The following is a 21,415-nucleotide window of genomic DNA, read 5'->3' on the forward strand; positions in this document are numbered from 1 at the left end:
TTTCAGGGTTTTGTAGTAGTGTAGTTTCTTTCAACCTTTCTAGTTCTCAATAACATGGTGAGTCTGCTTCAAAGTGCTCCCTATTTAGGCCTGATAGGAAATTGAACTTGTCCAGAATCTCACAATGTTGGTTGAGTGGAGACACTAAGATTAGAGTTTTGGCCTCCTGGTTCCACAACTGAAAGTTTCATCCAATAGAAACATTTTATTCACCGCTGCTACAAGACACAGGAAGGTAATATGAGTATGCTATGATAACTTATATATTTATATCTTGCTACTAAAGCTAATTCACATTGCTACAAAAAAGTATATATTTTGTTAATGTATTTTCATTGTTTGTCAGCAACAATAACAAAATGAAGCCATTGAAAATGTGTTCTGAGCAGATTCATATACATCCTGTGGCTGAGTATATCACATTTCGTCAAAACGCAAGCATTAGAGTACAGTCTGAAACAAAGGAGCTTATTTACAAGCTCCTTGCACCACCATTGCATCACTTTTTGTTTAAGCTGCGGAGGAGCAAGCAGCCCGTACACTGCAATGGGACCATGGCACCAGTTTGTAAAGCCTTGCGCCGCATCATACCTGCACCAGGTATATTGTATGTCAGGTAGGCATTCCCCTGTTAAAGCCACGCAGAACTGGCACAGTGAAATCTAGAAGATTTCACTGCACCTTTCTGCGCCTTCACAGTGTAAATTTTTTTAATGCCTGCTCAGTGACAGTGTTTTTTCTTTTACATTGGCCCCCCCTCGCATTGCTGGAGTAGTGTCATCTTTTTTTATGTTAGTCCAGCAATGCGCCAGTTTAGCGCCACAGAGGCGTCAGAATCTCTGACGCATCTGTGGAAACGTGCGCTATGGAGCATTGTATCATAAATACAGTGCTTCCATGATGTTGATAGGGGGTCCAAGGCTGGTGAAGAAAAACTGGTGCATCGATTTCGATGTGCCAGTTTCATGTAAATAAGGCCCTAAGATTCAGACAACATATAGACAATCATGGAGTTGGGAGGGTAGTAAGAGCCACATACCAGTTTGAGTGTGGGACCCAAAGTGAGTCATGTATGAACAGGGAATGCGCAAACGCTTAAACACCTGTGCCTGTGAGAATTGTGGTCCTGGCTTTGTGTCTATTAATGAAGGATATTGGTGGCAATGTCACACAGTTGCTCAACAATAAAGGAGGGTATTGGTGTCAATGTCACACAGTTTCTCAACAATAAAGGAAAGCTGACGGTCCACTGTATGGCCCACGTGTATTGATACTCCTGGTAGTTGTGAGTTGTTCCCTTCAAGGTGGGCAGGTATCCTTCCAGGCTTCAATATTTGTGTTGTAGATGTCCTAGTTCCCTCCACCTGGTCTGGCCACTCCCTTACCATGCAATGGACATAGTACACCTGCCTCTGCCCGTGCCAACTGTAGTAGGGTAGTTAGCCACCTATCAGTGTCCAGGACCCAGGGTGCTTTCCAAAGCACTGTGATCTATCATTTAAAAAGTACAAATGAAAAGGGGGTAAAACCTGTAGAAATGTTTGACCCCCTTGGCTTGGGCGATGGTCAAGCAGGCAGGACTAGGGGTCCTGCCAGCTCCGCTGTGGCCTCCATGTTTCCAACCATGTCAATTGTAGTGGTGGGCACTCCCAGACCATGTGATAGAACCCAGCTTCCACAAGCGTACACCGTGGGTACTCACATGTGGACGCAGGGAACATGTGCTTGATGCGTTGGGGGAAAGGTATGCATGGTGCGTGGTTTTGAGTTGTGTAAAGCAGAATCTGGGGTTCCTGGATACCTCCTTCACATGTTGAAGTTCCTGCATCCAGGCTTTGTCCATCAAAGGTTGCAGAAGGACATTTTTCCATCTGGTCAGTATCTTCCCTACATCTGTCAAAGTACTAGATGTCAGAGCTACATAACCATGGAGATGGTTCGACTCCAGCCGCCATATATGAGGAGTGCATGTAGGAAGAGTGACGGGGTAGATGCGTTTCTCCAGCCTCCCAGGTAGCTCTAACCATGAGTGGTTGGCATGGTATGTCAGGAATTAACCTGCACCCACAGTGTATGTGTCCATTATATCTCGGAAGGACATGAGCACTCCTTCATGAAAGAGATCTCCCAGATTATCGATCCATGGCACCCTGCACACCGTCATGTCATGTTCTTCCAGCTAGGTCTCGTATACCCAGTAGTTGTCCCAAAGGTAATAATGGCGAATAGGAGAGGAGGGAATTCTGACCATGCACATACCAACGTTAGCACACCTGCGCTGTTGTCATCAGATTTGATCCTCTTTGCGATGGACAGTTGTGATAAGTCAGCCAGTGGTAAACACCCATCCCACAAGCATCACCTAGACCTCTGTCCGTTCAGAGCAAGGGGTCCCGTCCAACCAGCACAGTGGCCATTGTAGCTGCGCCACTGCTTAATATATTTCGAAGCTGGGCACACTCATGCCCTCCCCCAATCAGTGATCAAGTCCAGTAGGAGACCATTCAACTCCTGAAAAAAACATTTAGGGAGCACGATTGGAAGTGCAGCAGAAAAAGCCTGGGAGGCTCTAGAATCTTAGAAATCGCCACCCATTCCAGTGGGAACAGGGGTAGTGAACAACAGAAAGGGAGGGATCCCGGCATCAATTGTAACACTCTACCCATGTTGCTTTCTATTAATGAATATTCGTGGTCCACTGAGTACCCGAGCCGCTACCAATCGTATAAGCGCCTCTGCAACATCCAATTATGGAAACGATGCGGAGTACTAACAACCGCCACTCCCTGTAAGAGAATAGTCCCATGCCACATCTGGCAATTAAAATCGGCACCCATCGGTTTGGCACCACAGGATCCCAGAAAAGCACATGGGCAAGCGTATCAAATAATTCTGATTGATTGGAATTGGGTACATAAATCTCTACAAGACTTAGCTGGTCTAGCTGGACCCCATCTAAGTGTACCTCCAGTATCACATGTTAGCCCCCACATCCTCACTGTGGCGATCCACCCCATATGGGACCCTAGTGCAATCCATATTAACACACCACAGGAATGTGCCAATGAAGATGTGCCATAGACCCGTCCTCAACATTTTGGGTGGACCTTCTGAAGTTCTGTGGCTGTGAGATGCATTTCTTGCAGCATGGCAATGTGTGTGGCGGCGCTTGAGGAAGGCATAAATTCGATACTATTTAGCAGGAGTTGCCATGCTGCACTCATTCCATGTTACCACAATTATACAGTGGGATAACATTGTCTGTACATGTGCCATATTGTAGAACGCTAGTGCGGGTGCCAGGTGATGAGCTGTGATCTTAAGATGACATGTGCCCCCATGCCCACAAAAGCTCATTTTAAAGTAGCACAACCCTCCCTTCCACCAATACGCACTCCACATAGATCAGTATGTATACAACGGCTCCATACAAACAAAGATGAAACAACAAACATAACACAGCAATTGTGTTTGCCCCAGTCAGGTGACATTCAATGCCGTCTGCCAGAGTGGCACATTTGGCGGTCTGAATCATTTGGTGGTAGCGTCCCATTTGAATGTGCTCCTGTTTGTATTGTCCTGGTACATTCTACATTTGCGCTCCTTGTGTTTGCAATGGCATTTCATCAATCTGGGTTCCTCCATGTTCCACCTGACCTGTGGTATGGATCTTGTATTTCTGTGTTTGAGGGGGACCAGGGAGTTGACACTGGAGGTGATCCAGTTGGTGAAATTCTTGATGGCTTAGGGGGAACTGTGCTGTGTTAGGATAGATGGGTGTTGACTGCACGATCAACTGAACCTATCATTCTTCAGAGTTTAACATTTTTGGTGGTACTTAGTTGGTTAATATACTGTTTTGTAGGAGTGTGTGGCGAAGATGCACTTTAGCAAGTTCCAAGGATGGCCCGTACAAAATGCTCCATCAATCTTGCACTTTACTGCTAATTGATGCCCAGATTGCCTACATTACTGCCGACTGCAAACTGTAGAGCCGCTAACTGAGTGCCGCCATCGTATGGACGAGTTGGCTGCCCGCCCAGAGATGGGAGGTGAGGCTTAAGACGGCACCTTAGACAGAGCAGCTAGGGACTCGGGGGGACTTGGGAGGATACACTGCACTCAATAGACTGAATGAGAAAAGCAGAAGGCAGATGATGGCTCTCCTCATGATCTCTCCTGGAGTATCCCATCATCTAACTGCTGATCCATAAGCGGGGCTCCTTTGCTGACCGGGATCCAAACTCTGGTCATATCGCAGGGGTATGCCACGCAAAGTGGATGTCCCATGGGTGACTTCCCTGGCCTACTAGAGGCTCTGATGCAATGGGGCAGCGCTGAACCACCCCTTTAGCAACCACTGAGTGAGCCCTGTTTTCTGGGGAGTAAGGGACACATTCAACTGGCAGCAACAGTTTCATATCATCTACTATATCTTCATGGTTGGTGTAATAATTGCTTGATAGGCCTGAGTTAAGCATATGGAGCCACGCAGCTCGGGAGGGCAAATGACTGAGGATGCTGCGGTGAGTTCATTGCGATAGTATCCACCATTTCTGGCCCCACGAGACTTGCGCTCTGTTTTCTGAGCCTTCTGGTGCCCTGTGCCTGTCCTGCTTTGGGTACATCTGGCTTTGATCCTGCTGGGAGTGGCGTGATCACTGGGTCTCCATGTCCATAACTCCTCCAGGGGTCTCAACTGCTTAGAACCGGCTGTGGCTGCACCGCAGGGGAGGTTCCTGGTAACGCCTTACTGAACTCTGAATCTATATGCTGTGTAACTACACTACTGGACACAACTTACCCTCTCTGAATGCCCGATTCCCCTGAACTTTGCTTATTGAGGTGGTGGTGCTGCCTCAAGGAACTGTACTTCAACTGGTCCTGCCTGCAGGTGCACGCTCTGCTTTGTGATCTAGATCTCCCAGGCCCACATGGTGCCCTGATCTGCACTGCTGGACCAAAAGGGGAATGACTACCATGACCTCTTCAGCCTGCTTTAACCTTTGTCACATGGTTTGCTGTGTCAGGTACCAGGACCGGCATAGAACTTTGCTAATTTTACCCCCTAACTGAGGGTGCCGAAGGCCTGGCCCTGTGAGAGGTGCCAACTGCTCTAACTGTGATTGATGACAACATGGGTCTAAACACTGGCGAATAGCAACAGAACTCTGCTCTCTTCCCACAGGTCTGTGAGTGTGCCCCATGGTAGGATAAGGTGACTCGAGGGTCCTACAGTTTCCCCTGTTCTGCCACAGGGACCACACTGCGAGGAGGTAATGATTGTGAAACCGAAGACCACCAAACCTTGTCTCTGGAGATCTTGATTGACTCTCTGAGATCTCCATTGTTCCTGAAGCCAGTGCTTGCAGAGGCACCACAGGAGGGCCCTAATGTGCCATCATGCATGGATGACCAGCAGGATGCAGGAAGCGAATAGACCGAGCAGGCGTAGGACCTTTAGGATCGGAACGACCGAAACAGCCCTAAACATCGGAATCATAGCATGAATGTCCTTGATCCTCTGAGGAGAGTAGGCTCGATTTGCTGTGGTGTGCAGTACTTCCCCAACAGCTGAGTTGTCAACTCAAAGTGATGCGCATGCAAGCAATGCAACACCATCTCTGGAGACTTGGTTTTGAGCAACCAATCGTCCAGGTAAGGGAAAAGCGATATTCCCCACCTTCTAAGATGTGATGCATTCATTGCCATCACCTTTGTGAAGACTTGAGGTGCGGAAGGAAGACCAAACTCTCCTTCTACACTCCAACCCGGCATCTCCGCTCTGCCGACCTCGCCCTCGCAACTGGCCCACACGTCCGCAGAACTACAACTGGCGGTAGATCATTCTCGCACCTCGCCGCCAAAACGTGGAACACTCTTCCCACCCACCTGCACCAGGCCAAAGACCTCTTTACCTTCAGGAAACTTCTCAAAACCTGGCTGTTCAAGCAGTAGCAGCACCTCACCCACACCCCAAATTCCTGATTGATTGATTGATTGATTGAAAGTACACGTTCTGCAAGTCGATCGAAACCATCCATTCTTCTTTGACAGCAAATGAAGAACCTGAGATAGGGTCAGCATTTAGATTTTTTGCTGCTTGATGAATTAATTCAAAATCCATAGGTCCAGGATTAGACTTAAATGCCCGTCCTTTTAGGGAATCAGGCAATATGTCGCATAACATCCCTGACCCCTCTCCTGATCCAGAACTAACTCTACTGCACCCTTTGAAAGTAGGAGCACAAACAGATGCTCTACAGTACAAAAACTGTTTTGGGGTTGAAAGGAAGGGGCCCATTCTTGGAACGGTAGGGCATTTCCCTTTTTGACAATGCTCAACACCCAACTGTCCGATGTTATGGACTTCATCTGTTGTTGAAAATTAATAAGCCTCCCTCCCACAGGTAAAGCATGCTCCAAGATGGCAGGACTGCTTTCCTGCAACATTGGCTTGGAAGGAGGAACAGGTGGAGGAGGAAAGGCTGATGGGCTGCACCTCGCTGTCTTGCCCTGCCACCTGTAGGACCTACACAGGGGTTGGCTGACTGCTGCTGTTGCTGCTGTTTCCTCCCACAAAAGGAGTAGTTCCGTCCAAACCCCGGAACCTAAGTAGCAGTCTGTAGCCTGAGGAGAGAGAGAGAGACTGAAGGCACAATGATTTAGCCGTTGCCTGCTATCTTTAAATTATTCCAGAAATGAATCTGCCTTAGTCCCAAACAGCCTGGATCTATCAAAGCGCACATCCATGAGGGTATTCTGTACATCAGGGGAAAAAACGGAGAACCTAAACCAGGCAAGTCTTCCTGTGGTGACTGATGTTCCCATCACCCATGCTACAGAGTTGGCAGTATCCAGACTCGACTGTATGACTTGCTTTGCTCCTTGCAAGTCCTCTGGCAGTTTGGGAAGGACAGATCTTTCTGACTCCATTAGGGCATCGATATATCAACCCAGTAAACAAGGGACATTCACTTACTTCAGTGCCTTACTTTCAGTTGAAACAAATTTATTTGCAGTCTGTTCCATACTCTTTGTTCTCTTTTGGCGGGGATGATGGAAAGAATCCAGGAGCTGATCGGGAAGAAAGCTTGCACCACCAAACTATCAGGTGTCAAATGGTGGCTCAAGAATGCAGGATCACCGAGTGCAGTCTTATATCTTCTGGCAATTGGTCTTGACACCGCTAGAGTTGACATAAGCTTTTGCCAGACCTCCAACACCGGTTCTGTCAAAGCCTTGTTAAATGGCAATAAGTGCTCTGAGGTGGAAACAGACGAATGTAGGACCTCCGTCAATAAATTAGACTTCAACTCAGATGTTGGGAGAGAGAAGTCCAACATATCAGCCGGGTTTCGTATGACTGTATGCTACGATGTCACCTCAGGTGGAGGCAACCCTTGTGGGGACAATAACTTCCACTAAGGGGAAGTGTCCAAACCACTCGCCACCTCTATGCCCTCAAAGTCCTGATTTGGTGAAATAATTTCACCTTCTTCCAGGCCTGGATCCTGATGATAGGCTAAATATTGCTCCTCCTCCAGAACTTCAACTCCAGCAATGGTATCTGAAGAGCATAGACTGGTGTCAGCAACATCAGCACTGGCGCTGGTGACTTGGATACTGGAGATGGGGAACTCATTCAGGCTGGAGTCGAATGACGCGATGTCGGTTGGGACCTCTCCGATGTCGGTGAAGTTGCTACTGGCGCAGATGATTCCTTTCGAGTGTCAGTTGGCAAAGGAGTCACCTTCCTTGGCGCTGGCAAAGGCCGGGGTAACTGCGCTATCGGCATAGAAAGCAGGAACGGAGCTTGCAGCTACAGTGTATCTCTAATGGGCAGAAGGAGAAAACCATTACTCATTGAAGGCGTGGAAAAAAGGGAACTGATGTCAGCACGCCAGCGAGGAATTCTTATGGCTTTGATGACACCCGACAGAATGGCGAATGCGGAGCCATGCTATTGCAACATCCTTGTCGAAGTGGAGAGCTATGGAGAAAGTTTTCCATCGAATACTGGTGCATGGGGATATTCAAAAGGTAAGGAATCCACAGGTGTATCCATCAGAAATTAATAGCTGAGATGACAAAAAAATAACACCTACTCTTTGTCACCTCAAAATTGCCATTAGGGAAGAAGGAAGCAATGTGGCAGTCCATAGTGGATAAGATCAACAGTGTTGGCCAAGCCAAAAGGACAGTGCCTGAACTGAAAAAAAGGTGGCAAGATAATAAGCGCAGGACCAATGAGAAACTGGCAAGGAACCTAAGGGAAGCCGTGCAGACCAGAGGAATAGGAGAAGTTGGATCCATTGGAGGAGCAGCATCACTTATCCTAACAGAGCTGGTGGCAGGAGTTGTTGGACAGGACAGTGCAGAGGCTGAGGATGAGGAAGATCTACAGGGTAAGTGTAATAAATGAAAATATGGTTAAAATTGTCATGTTGTGCAGTGCAGCAACACACTTTGCTGCTCTGCACTGCGCAGTGTGCAAGGGAAAGGGCAGGAATGTCTAACATGTCAAGCCATAATCAGAGACGTCATTTATTTTGCCAAGTGACAATTTGTCCTGTCCAGCTTACCCACGTTTCTCATGTCCATGTGTGCGGCACTACCCCAGTTCAGGTCATCCTTTGAATACTGCAACATGTGGGCTTATGTTTAGCATGAGTCACCAGGACTACAAGTCCCACAATGCAAAGCAAAAAACCTGGAATGGAGCAGCACATCATGGCTGGACCTTAGAAACTTGCACAACATGTCTGTCTCAATACAGGCCCCCTTGCACCAATAAGACAAATGTGTTTGTTTTGGGCCTCCACAGCCAAAATTGTAGTATGAACAAATGGAATGGAATGGGGTTGCCAGAGGATCAACTTTTCACATGAGAGGGGATTTAGACCTTTAGTATGTGAAGTATCTCCAAGTAGGATCATGTGAAGAGCCATGTATACAGTGACTATCACTAAAATACAATGCACCCAGCCGTTCCTGTGTACAGGATCATATCTCATAGCTGTCAGCTGCCATGTGAGAGACAACCCTACCTCCTGTCTTGTACAAATGAATATTGGGGTGGGGGTAAATGCACGTGATGTACAACAGAGGTTCATGCGTGTTTGTCGGAAGCATAGATGGTGAGAGATCCTGATGTGCACCTGGTACTGTAGTCCCATATAGGTTTGGCTGAGCACATTGAACTGGCAGTGGTTCGGAATGGGGAGCCATGGGATCTCAAGGATGAGAGAGATGATGTATGCTCTGCAAGGTAACCTGAGTGACAGTCATGCACTGCTTCTCTTTGATAGTATTGCACTTGTGTAGTAGTTGTAAAGGTATGGTGTAGAAAAGCCCATTAGTTCATGGCATTTGACATGTGATGCGGTCCTGGCAGAAGGGGTTGTAGGTGTCAGGAGGGAGCAATAACCACAAGGTCTGACATTACTGCATATGTCAAAGCAGAAGGATGTTAAACAGGGAATTGTGAAGTGACAGGTTGAATCAGTTAACCAGGATGATGGCCAGTTTTTGGGATGGTTCGAAGGTGAGTGCCTGGATCTAGTCATGTTGGCAAGCAGGGTAGGTAACTGTTACAGATTATCATCACTCCTCTCTTGTGACGTTATGCGTGAGCCAGAGTTCTGACATACAGGTAGGAATGTTGGGCAAATGTATATTGTTACTAATGAGGCCGTGTTGATGTCTACAGAGAGTCAATGTATGATCAGAGTGTCATTAGCGTCTGAGAGGAAGTCCTGGCCTTGGGCCAAAATGATGTATAACTGAAGATTCATGTCCATGTACAGGCGATCAGAGTTGAGTGAATTGATCTGTGATACACTGAGGAGGGCCAATTTGGGTAATTAAAAATGTGAAGAACTTAAATGTTTGCATTTTTACAAGTGTGATGCCGCATATCTCCTTCAGAGATAGTTCACAGTGCCAATTGGTCTGGATCCTGGAGATGACTGTATGTGCTAGCAAATCACAGGTGTCCACACGAAAAAGTAAACTACGGTTCTTAAATGCTCTTATCCATTCTTGAAGTGTTGCAAGGTGGCTTGCTGTGTAGAGTCATCTGCATGTGTGTCAAGTATGAGGCCTTGGCCAAATGAATGCACAAATTGCATGCAATACCACACTGCGAGGCAGACTGGTGTGCTGTTTGGTGTGAAAGGCAGACTGATGTGCAAACAATAATAGTTGAGCAAACTAACAGTATGTTGTCAGTAGCTGTGAGTTAAGTAATGGCTACAGGGAATGCAGGCACCCTGATGACAGGGCACATTGTTCTTAGTAGTAGTGTCAATAAGTGAACATTACATCCATATAGCCATGACATTAAAAAAATTAAAATCCTGCAACATGCTGTATGGCGTAATTACTTGCACTCATCCTTTCAGCCTGGCCTGGCTAGCAAGCTGTGTAAATGGCTTGCAATGTGTGCAGTGACACACAAATTACCCCCTTGTCACAGAGTGGTTGTGTGAACAATACACAAATATAGACATTTTAAAAGCTAAAATAATGAAACTTGGCTTAATTCACTATAGGAGGCTGGCCCTTTATGTAGGGTGCAAAACTAGGCACACTGTGCAGGAGGTCCAGGCAGCCACAAATTGGTATCCAGAGGTAAAAATAACACCACCTAATGCTCCAATTTTTAAGGTAGCTGGTCGAGCAGTTAGCCTAATTCAAGAGATGTGCTAGGAATTTGTTCTACTCACAAATCCAATCATGCACCACTCAAGGAATAACTCAAGACCAGAATTTGTAAAAATACTTCAGACCTTTATATCATTTTTAAGACCAAATGGTTAAGATATGTTAAGTACTTTTTGAGTTTTGATTTTTCAAAGTTTTAATAAAGTTAGTCTTTCTGTGTGTAATTACGCACCATAGGAATCAATGGAAGGCCACCTAGAAAGAAATGCATAGAAAACCACACAGGTGAGTTACCAGTCTCTTCTTTTGCAGGATGGCCGATGAGGTTGGTGGGCACACCGTGCTGGCTTAAGAGTCTCAGGTGGCTCTCAGTGCTGGCAAGTCTCTTGGCACAGGGCCACTTGGAGGGGCCACTTGGAAAAGGAGCTGTTATGCCGGTTTAAAGGTGGTGCCTTTGGGTCCCCTAGGGCTGTTGAAGTCACAAGGGGTTAGGGACCTGGGGCACACAGCAAGTTCCATGATGCAGGGCTGCCAGATGCAGCGTGAGTTGGAGGTCTTGGATGCTGTGCGCAATGGAACCCTTTGGAGCTGGAGGTAAGTCTTCTTCTGGGGGCCTTGCAGGACAACGAGGGTGCTCTGTTGGGAGGTCCAGGGTGTCTCTGAAGTCCCTTGACTGGGGCTTCCTCCTGGTCCAGTTGTAGCTCTTGGTGAGCTGTTTTAACTGTTGTCCGATGTGCACTGACCAGTTCCTGGGATATTGGCACAACTCAGCCACGGGAGGGCAAAGTGCCACTAAAGTGGGCGCACTTATAGATCTTGTCTGGCCTGTTGTTGGTGTGTCGTTGGGTCGAGCTACAACTTCCGGTTGAGGAGGTATCGGCCACTCAGTAAAGTGACCCTTACCGGTTTGCTCGTTCTTGCTGGTTTCTTTTGCTTCTTGAGTGGTGCCTCCACTCAGGAGGGAGATCTCGGGCTATTTGCAAAGCCTGCAGTCCTCTGGGTCTTTTTAGGTCGGTCTAGTGGTCAGCTCCATCGCAGCGGCAATTGTTGAGACTCTGGTGCAGCAAACAGGGGTCTCTTCTGGTGCAGCAGTTCCTCTGTTCTCGTCCTGTCCGGTTCTTTGGTGCTGTCTTCTTTTCTTCCTGATGAATCCAATTTCTTGGTCTAGGGGAGCCCGCTAAATACTGAATTTAGTGGACGTTTTAGGGGGAACCTGGTAGTGTCCAATGGGACACTTACCCTTGGGTGGCTACACCCATTATAGTGACCACTTCCTGTGGGAAGCATCACTTCTCTAAACCTCATTGGCTATTTTCCTGCCATCCAACATGGAGGGAAATAAAATGGGGGGTCCACTTCGCATGCAAGTCCCTAGGCGTGGTGTATGCTCAGTGAGACCCCTTCTCCTACCCTTTGTGTGGTTTACCACCTTTGCTCCCCCACCAAAAGTGGGGTTTGACAAGGGGGTAAGCCATCTGCTGCTAGGAGCAGGCCTGGGCGCTCGAGTTTCAAGGGCGGTAGCCCTATGAAGCTCACCTCCAGGAGAAAGCACATTCCTGAGGGAGGGGGTGTTAGCTCTTCCACCCAGGAAGGGCATTGTTTTACAAACCAGAGAACCGGGTCTCTCCCCCAGGTTTGTATATTGGCCGTCTGGAGGTGGCATGCTGGATGGAACCAGTCAGCAACAATGCCAGTTAGGTTAGCTTTTGCAGGGGGCACATCTAAGGTGACCCCTGGGTACATTTAGAGGCAAATCCAATACTGGTAACAGTTTGGATTTATCATCCTGAGTTGTTTGATACCAAATTACCCAGGGTGCAGAGTGGCCATCATGTAGCTGGGGAACTCATGTTTGACCAGTGTCCAGTACATGTACTTAAAAATGGCTTCTCTGTTCACTCACTATGTCCTAGGTTTGGCAAGGACACAGTGGGGGAATAATGCTCATGCACCAGTGGGGGCATATTGCTCATGCAACTATGCCCTCACATATAATATGGTTGGAAGGCCTGCTAGAGGGTGACGTAGACATAACATATGCAGTGTAGGGTAGACAGGGCACACAGGGAATGTACCATGTCGAGTTTACCTTTTTAGGTTTGCCCCAGTACACTCAGCCTCCAAGTAAAGGGCCCTAGAGGGTGGCATAGTCAGTGATGCTGCCCTCAGTGGCCTACGCTTAATATCCCATGCCCTGGGTAATTGTGTACCCATTTACTAGGGACTTACAGTGATATTTAAGAGTGTATCCAATTGTGCTAATCATTACAACAGATTTAGGGAATGAGCTGTGGCCCAGGGACCCTGGTTAGCAGGGGCCCTGGGCACTACAACTTCTAGGACACATCAACATTAGGCAAAAAGTGGGGCTAACCATGCAAAAAGAGGCCTCCTCTCACATTCACTCTTAGTAAAAGATGTTCATAACATCTATGTGTGACATAAAGTGAGAGTTAATAAAGTTTGTCATTGATACAATTGACATAACCTATTATAGATCCAGGGCTCCAGGGATCCATAGATCTTCAGAAAACTAAATGCCATTCATTGCTGATGGTCAATCAACACCTCCTGTACAGCAGCCTGTCTTGGTTGAACCACCTGTAATGAGTTCCTGGTGAGCTCCTGCCCTCCATGGATGATGACTTCTTCCAGCAACTTCTGGATTCCATAGTATCTCCTTCTCCGGACTTGGCAAGGGATGAAAGCATTGCAGGGTCTCCATATGAGCCACCACCCACAGAAAATGCCCCATCTGTCAGTCCAAGCACAGCTGTGGACTCCGAGGACCCCCAGCAAATGGTAGGAGTTCAGCAGCGAATGGTTGATGAGGTGCGTGAGAGAATGGACACCTTAGCGGGCACCCTAGAAGGAGTCTGTAAGTGCCTGAGTCCTAATAAGGGCACAGATAAGGCTATTACAGACACCTACACTTGGCTCCATTAGATTGATGAGTCTCTAGCTGACATTGCTGGTGTCATGAAACAGAGGGAATAACATCAGCCCTCTACCTCAGATACCAGTGAAGTACCAACACAGCTGGGGGTCATTTGTAATATCATGTAATAAATGGAGCCCAAATTGGACTTCTCCTTAACAACAATGGCTGATCTCAATTACAACATTGTTGCTTTGTTGGCAAGCCACCAAACCCTTGTCAGGATTTGCTGGCTGTCTGACTGGCACAGACAAATGCTGCTGGGGGCTTGGGAGCCACATTTTCTGCCTCTGATGTGTGTGTGCCTCGGATGACCCACACAAACACTACCAACTGCAGCTGAGACACAACACCCATCAGAGGATGAAGATGTGGATTTATCCAATTTAGGTCAGAAAACTGCCAGTTAACATTTGTCTGTGCTCCCTGGACATTCCCCCAGTGGTCCTGTGTCTATTTTCACTGTACCTCTTTTGTTACCCAGAACTGACACTTTTTGTTTGTCCGCGTATTGATCTAATCCATCTGTGGACTTGCGAATGGGCCTACCTTCCCTAATGGCAATTTGTATCTCCTCAATGAAATTCTCAACACCTCTACATGTCGCATGGCATGGCTCCCAAATGGACTCTGTCTGGACATCCTTTGCTGACTATCAATATTTGTGTTATTGCCTCAAATTCGTGTAAAAATGCTCATGGTGTCCAAGCCATACATGTACATAAATTCACTCCTATAAACCTGAGTATTGGATGTCCATTCCAGAAATGACTACTTATGCCATCGTATCAACTTTTTAGAATCTCAAGAAGATTGAGCTAAAGACACTATCACCTGCTCTTGTTGTATATGCCCAAACCTCATGTACATCCACTGCCATTGCATTATGCAGAATGTCTACCAATTGAAAGTCATGGTGTGAAAATAAGCTTCAGTTACTGGACTGGCACACCGTGAAAAGGCCTGACTAAACACACAAATGTCTACATGGTCAAACTGAGGCCTGTGAGGCATGTGAGCCAATGAAAATGTTTCACTCATCCACATATCTCTAGCTCTGTGAACATTACATCAACAAGCACATATGATAGCCCAATGCTTCCACTGGAGAGACCCTAAAGATCTTTAAATATATTTGCACTGATAATATGCAGGCACTTATGGCCAGACTCCTTCAGAACTAGCACCATACCTGTGCTGCACAAGGATCTATGAAGGTCAGTACAACACCTTACAAGTTAGTATTCATGAAATGCAAAATCATATTATGAGAGGTACATTTGCTAATGATAAATGGTGTAGAAAGGTGGGATATGTAGGATAAATGCCTTCTTCTGTCTCTGAGCGGCCACACATGTACGGAGTGTTAGTGTAACAACACATGATATCAATTATACAATATAGACACATATTACTGATTTGGAGACAGATTACAGACTCTGGAACAAAGCAACACATCCCTATGCTAAGAGGAAATGGCAGACTTATGTGGTCAAAATATTGCAAGTAGTTTCACATAGTGAAATGCATGTATTGCAACACCAAGCAAGTACTCATTGCCAAGGAGTTTTGAGTTTATCCAGGCAGGTGGGGGCCACATACCTGATTTGTAACCATCTAATAAACAAGTACCTACTTGCAGAATGGTGCAAGGGTGTGTGTGTTAGTGGCAGGCACAAGTGGGTGCCCCAGCACTGCCCGTATCCTGTAATACGTTGTCACAAAAACATCTACATTAGACACAGTGTATCTCTTTCACACACAGTGGTACAGTGGATGAGTGTCGGTGTTGGGCTGTGTGTCAAATCACACAATGACAACTACTTTCAATGCATTAAGATTGTGAAATTGTCCCTAAGTGACTTATATGTGAAACACCCAACCTGTTGATTACAGGCCTCTCACAGAATAACATATGCCTGCTGAAACCGCAGGGCAATAGCTGCATCATGTGCTCAACTCAACATACTCAATGTTAGAAACTCACAATGATGCAATATTTACAAGGCTGTGAAAGTATAAAACATTTTACTAATTAAATATCCCTATAAGAAAACTAAAACTACCTACACTACACTACCTAACCTAAAATTACCTTATATTATCTAAACATGTCCCTTAAACTAACTACACCTACCTATCTAAAACTAACCTCAACACTTCCTAACACTAACACTAACACTAACAACTTACAGTTACTTAAGTACTGAGCACAAATAACATGTTAAACATCAACCCCCACCCTCCTTAACACACAGAGTGATACAATACAAACACCAACTACATCTACACATAAACTAATTATACATGTAAACCTAAACAAATATATATATATATATATATATATATATATATATATATATATATATATATATATATATATACTGTATATTTTTTTGTATTTTTTCGTTTCTTAAGAAAGCCTAAACATAAAACCTCAACACACTAAAACTTTATAAATATTAAAACACAGAAAAATGGTAAAATATGGGGTAAATGGTGGAATTATTATGGTGTATTATTATAATGTTACTGTCAGTGTGGGTGGACCTGTAATGCAATGTGAGATTTTATATGTAGATTTAATGGTGCTAACCTTGGAACTTAATTTGTGTACACTATTTTCAAAACTTAAAAAAAATGTGGTTATATAAAACAAATTGAATAAGATATAAAAACATGCACCTATAAAACACGATAAAAATATAAAACTTAATGATTCTAAACCTATCCTATTAACTATTACTTTAACAAATAAACTACTACAATATGAAAAAACATACAAAGCATTGTTAAGTCAATGGTGTATGAAAGTTGGGAGAACTGCTTCATGCGTCCTCCCTGTTAGTCATCCTCTAACGTAAGCTGGACTGCTCCAGACAAATTTTGTTAACCTTCCTAAGTTCCTTTACTATTGAATAGTGGAAGATGGATTCCCTTCTCCTTCTAGGCCTCTTGGCTTGTGTGGGTATTTGCTGTGTGGCTGCAGGGGTAGCTGGTAGTGTTGGTGTTTGGGGTGCCTGACGCTGACTTGGGCCTGCCGTGTCCTGTGGTAGATGTTGCCATTGCAGATGTGGTAGGTTGAGGGTCATTCCAGGATCCCGTTGCCTTTGCATCTTCTGGCATGCCTTAGAGACATTCTTAATGTGGTGGTATCGATCACGGTGCATTGCAAATGTTCTCGTCTCTTCAGCTGTCATGTTGTCTAGGGTGATAATGGAAAAAATAGCACATGCAGTACATGTACATTATGGTGGTCATTCTGACCTCGGCGGTAAAAGGCGCCTACCGCAGGTCAGAAATCCTCCATAATCCCGCCGCGGTCGCGGAAACCCGCCACGGTCATTCTGACCCGCAGAAGGCAAACCTCCGAAAATCCGACAGCCACAACAGACCGCCAGACCAGCGGTCGGCGGAAAAGTGGAGGTGACAAAACCTCCACCGTCACGCCAACAGAAATACGCCCATGCCATTACGACCCACGAATCCACGCGGCGGTCTTTCAAACGCGGTATTCCATTGGCGGGACACACCGCCGCGGTCAGAATACACACAAATGAACAAAACTCAGCCACATTGGCCGATTTGAATTCCACACACCTGATACACATACACACACCACTCCCACACACACAATACAATATAAAACACACACCCACATCACCCACAAACCCCTACGACCAAAAATTCTGAAAGAAGGCCAGAGCGAGACACCACCATCCACAAACTAGCAGCCACAGCCACTCAACACCATCACCCACACACTATCCACACACAAAACAACACACACCACCACACTCAACACACTTAACTACACATACTCCACCCCACACATCATACACACCACCCCATGGCACCCCAAAGACACCCCCGCTTCTCAGACGAAGAACTCAGGGTCATGGTGGAGGAAATCGTTCGGGTAGAGCCCCAGCTGTTCGGCACACAGATCCAATACACCAGCATTGCCCGGAGGACGGAGCTATGGCAGAGGATTGTCGACAGGGTCAACGCAGTGGGACAGCACCCCAGAAATCGGGAAGACATCAGGAAGCGATGGAACGACCTACGGGGGAAGGTGCGTTCCATGGTATCCAGGCACAACATCGCCGTGCAGAAGACTGGCGGAGGACCCCCACCTCAACCCCCACAATTTACAACATGGGAGGAGGAAGTCTTGAACATCCTGCATCCTGACGGCCTCGCAGGAGTCGGCGGAGGAATGGATACTGGTAAGTTGAAGCTTCAATACTGCTTCCCCCCCACCTGCATGCCAAATCATACCCCAACCCTCACCCCCATCCTCGAACCCCACCCTCACCCCCATCCTCACCCCCACCCTCACCCCCACCACCATCCTCACCCCCACCACCATCCTCAACCCCACCCCCAGCACACCTATTCCCTGCCAATGTCTCACCATCACAACCCACACATCCAAAAACCTAGGCCTGCATGCGTCCACTAAGCATGGACACCCATCACCAAAGCATGCCCAATGCATATACACATCCCCCCCAAAAGCCACCCTCACCAAAGCCCCCACACACGAATGCCAGCACTTGGGGACACGGGAACCCACAGATACACCCATATGCCACACATTGAAACTATAACCATACCTCTATACCCCTGCAGGACCCGACCGTCAACACACCGCCGCGGAGGGCCCAGAATTCTCCACACCCCCCACCCAAGAGGCCGTCAGCGATGACAGCAGCTCTGTCGACCTGGACACCGATGACCAGCCCGGACCATCGGGGACCTCTGGACAGTCGGTTCCCCTCACACAGGTCCAGGCTACTACAGACCCAAACCCCTCTGGGAACACCAGCACAGCTCCCACCCAGCGGGCCCATGCCTCTGTCTCCAGGGCGCGTCAATCTGCGGTGTGTCTACCACTACAGGGCACCCAGGATAACCCACCACCCCAACAACAACAGGGACCTGGGGGCAGTGGTAGTGGGCACACCGGCCAGGGGGCAGAGGCCCAGGGAAACAGGGCAACTCGGAGGGCAGCTGTGGGACAGGGGGGGGACGGGCCCAGGGAACCCACTCTCCACGAGGCCCTCACCACCATCATGGGAGCATACAACCGCTCCCAGGAGACGATGGCGACAGTACTGGCCCGGTTCCAGGAGATCCAGGTACTGCAGGAGGAACACTATCGGGGGTACAGGGAGGACATCAGAGCCCTCACCTCCACCCTGGTTACCATGGTAGGGCTGCTGCAGGACCTCATCAACACCAGGACGGACACTCAACAACACCAAAGGGCCCCTGCCACTAGCCTGGACCAAGAACAGCCAACCACCTCCGCCGGCGCTAGTGGACAGGAGGCCCCCGCACAGCAGCAGCCCACCAGACCCCCACCTCCTGCAGGAGAAGAACCACCCCGCAAGAGGGCCCTGAGATCTCGCAAGAACACAGAGTAGGATGTCAAGACCCCCGCCAGCAAAGGATACCACCTGATGTCATCCCACTGTCCCACATTGCCACCCTGTCCATCCTTGAACTGCCCATGCTCCATCTCTCCACAGGCCTCTGGACAATGCACCTGTGTGACTGTTACTCTGGACTCTGCCATGGACATTCCTTCACCATAGCCCCCACCCACTTGAAACCACCCATCCCATTTTGAGCACTTAAATAAACACCTATTTTGCACAAAACTATCTGGAGTCTGGCTGTGATTTCAAAATATTGTAATTGACATGACAGTGCAAATATGTCCTTGTACATAGTGAAGTCAACAAACAGCTGCCACAAAGCTGTAGTCCATGGGGAAACGAAGCACAGGACTCGTAGTGGGGACCCCAGATCTGAAATAGGGAGGGAAAAGCCACAACTCAGTCATCATACACTGGGGCAAATAGACAGGCAGCAGAGATGCAGGAGAGTAGTTCACATTTACTAAATTATCTTTGAATTGTTACCTGTGTCCTATTGGAAGTACTGTTCAATGATTCTGTCCCTGTTGTCTGTTTCAGCCCCGTCGTCTTCCTCCTCGTCACTCTCCTCAGGTTCCACCGCTGCCACAACACCACCGTCTCGACCATCCTCCTGCAGGAAAGGCACCTGGCGGCGCAAAGCCAGGTTGTGAAGCATGCAGCAGGCCACGATGATGTGACACACCTTCTTAGGTGAGTACATTAGGGATCCACCTGTCATATGCAGGCACCGAAACCTGGCCTTTAGGAGGCCAAAGGTGCGTTCGATCACCCTCCTAGTACGCCCATGGGCCTCATTGTACCGTTCCTCTGCCCTGGTCCGGGGATTCCTTACTGGGGTCAGTAGCCACGACAGGTTGGGGTACCCAGAGTCCCCCAATAGCCATACACGGTGTCTCTCTAGCTGTTCCATCACGTAAGGGATGCTGCTATTCCTCAGGATGTAGGCGTCATGCACTGACCCTGGGAATTTGGCATTTACATGCGAGATGTACTGGTCAGCCAAACACACCACCTGGATGTTCATTGAATGGTAACTTTTTCTGTTCCTGTACACCTGCTCCCTGTCTCTTGGGGGAACCAAAGCCACATGGGTCCCATCAATGGCACCAATGACGTTGGGAATATGTCCAAGGGCATAGAAATCACCTTTCACTGCAGCCAATTCGCCCACCTCAGGGAAAAGGATGTAGCTCCTCACGTATTTCATCAGGGCAGACAACACTCTGGATAACACCTTCGAAAACATGGGCTGAGACATCCCAGAAGCAATTCCCACTGTTGTCTGAAATGACCCACTTGCCAAGAAATGGAGTACTGACAGGACCTGCACCAGAGGGGGAATCCCTGTGGGTTGGCGGATGGGGGACATCAGGTCGGGCTCCAGCTGGGCACACAGTTCATGTATAGTGGCACGGTTAAGACGGTAGGTCAGGATAATGTGGCGTTCTTCCATTGTCGACAGGTCCACCAGCGGTCGGTACACGGGAGGATTCATCCGTCTCCTCGCCAAACCCAGCGGACGGTGCCTATGAAGGACAACATGGAGCACACAGTCAAGCAACCCACAGGTACGTACTCACAGCTAGCACAGTAAACGATTCTCTATGCAGTGAATGGCGTGTCTGAGTGGCTATGCAAGGCCTAGGCCTGTGTGACGCAGTTGAAATTGAGCCATGTGGACCCTCGAAATGGCGGCTGCCTGACCTGTGAAGTGTGACAATGGGATGTGAGGTCAATGCGCTGGCGTGGCACACCGCGGCGGGCGGCGGGCGAAGACCGCGGCGCGAAGCCGCATTGGTTAACATTGAAGCCTATGGGTTTCAGGAGCCAATGGCGAAGGGCGCCGGCGGTGGCGTTACGCACCGCCGCGGTACGCACTGCCGCGGACGTGACCGCCATTTTCTATCTACTTATCCACTTGCGACTTGAACTTTCACAGGAGAGGACCTATACTGCAAGTGTTGCTGTGACCTCGGTCTGGAAGGGACAATGGCTGCTGCGCCTGGGGAAAGGGCCCCTGCCTTCACTGGAGAGGAGTTGGAGAAACTTGTGGATGGGGTCCTCCCCCAGTATGCGCTACTCTACGGTCCTCCAGACCAACAAGTGAGTTTAATTCAATCTTTCAATCTGGATTTGGGGCCACTGGCTGGCTTGGGGGCCTGGCGGGGGGCCTGGCGGGGATGGGGGGGCATGTTGGGGCTGGCGGGGGGCCTGGCGGGGATGGGGGCATGTTGGGCCTGGTGGGGGGCATGGCGGGGGGCCTGGCGGGGATGGGGGGGCATGTTGGGGCTGGCGGGGGGCCTGGCGGGGATGGGGGGCATGTTGGGGCTGGTGGGGGGCATGGCGGGGGCCTGGCGGG

At 48.2% G+C, this 21,415-nt stretch overlaps 1 protein-coding gene across 1 annotated transcript in view; it reads left to right on the forward strand.

Moving 5' to 3' along the window:
* Positions 1 to 21,415, forward strand: part of LOC138283517 (uncharacterized) — a 471,678-nt gene that overhangs the window by 268,612 nt on the left and 181,651 nt on the right. The window lies entirely within an intron of this gene.

The sequence above is a fragment of the Pleurodeles waltl genome, chromosome 3_1 (genome assembly GCF_031143425.1).
Source record: "Pleurodeles waltl isolate 20211129_DDA chromosome 3_1, aPleWal1.hap1.20221129, whole genome shotgun sequence".
NCBI lineage: Eukaryota > Metazoa > Chordata > Amphibia > Caudata > Salamandridae > Pleurodeles > Pleurodeles waltl.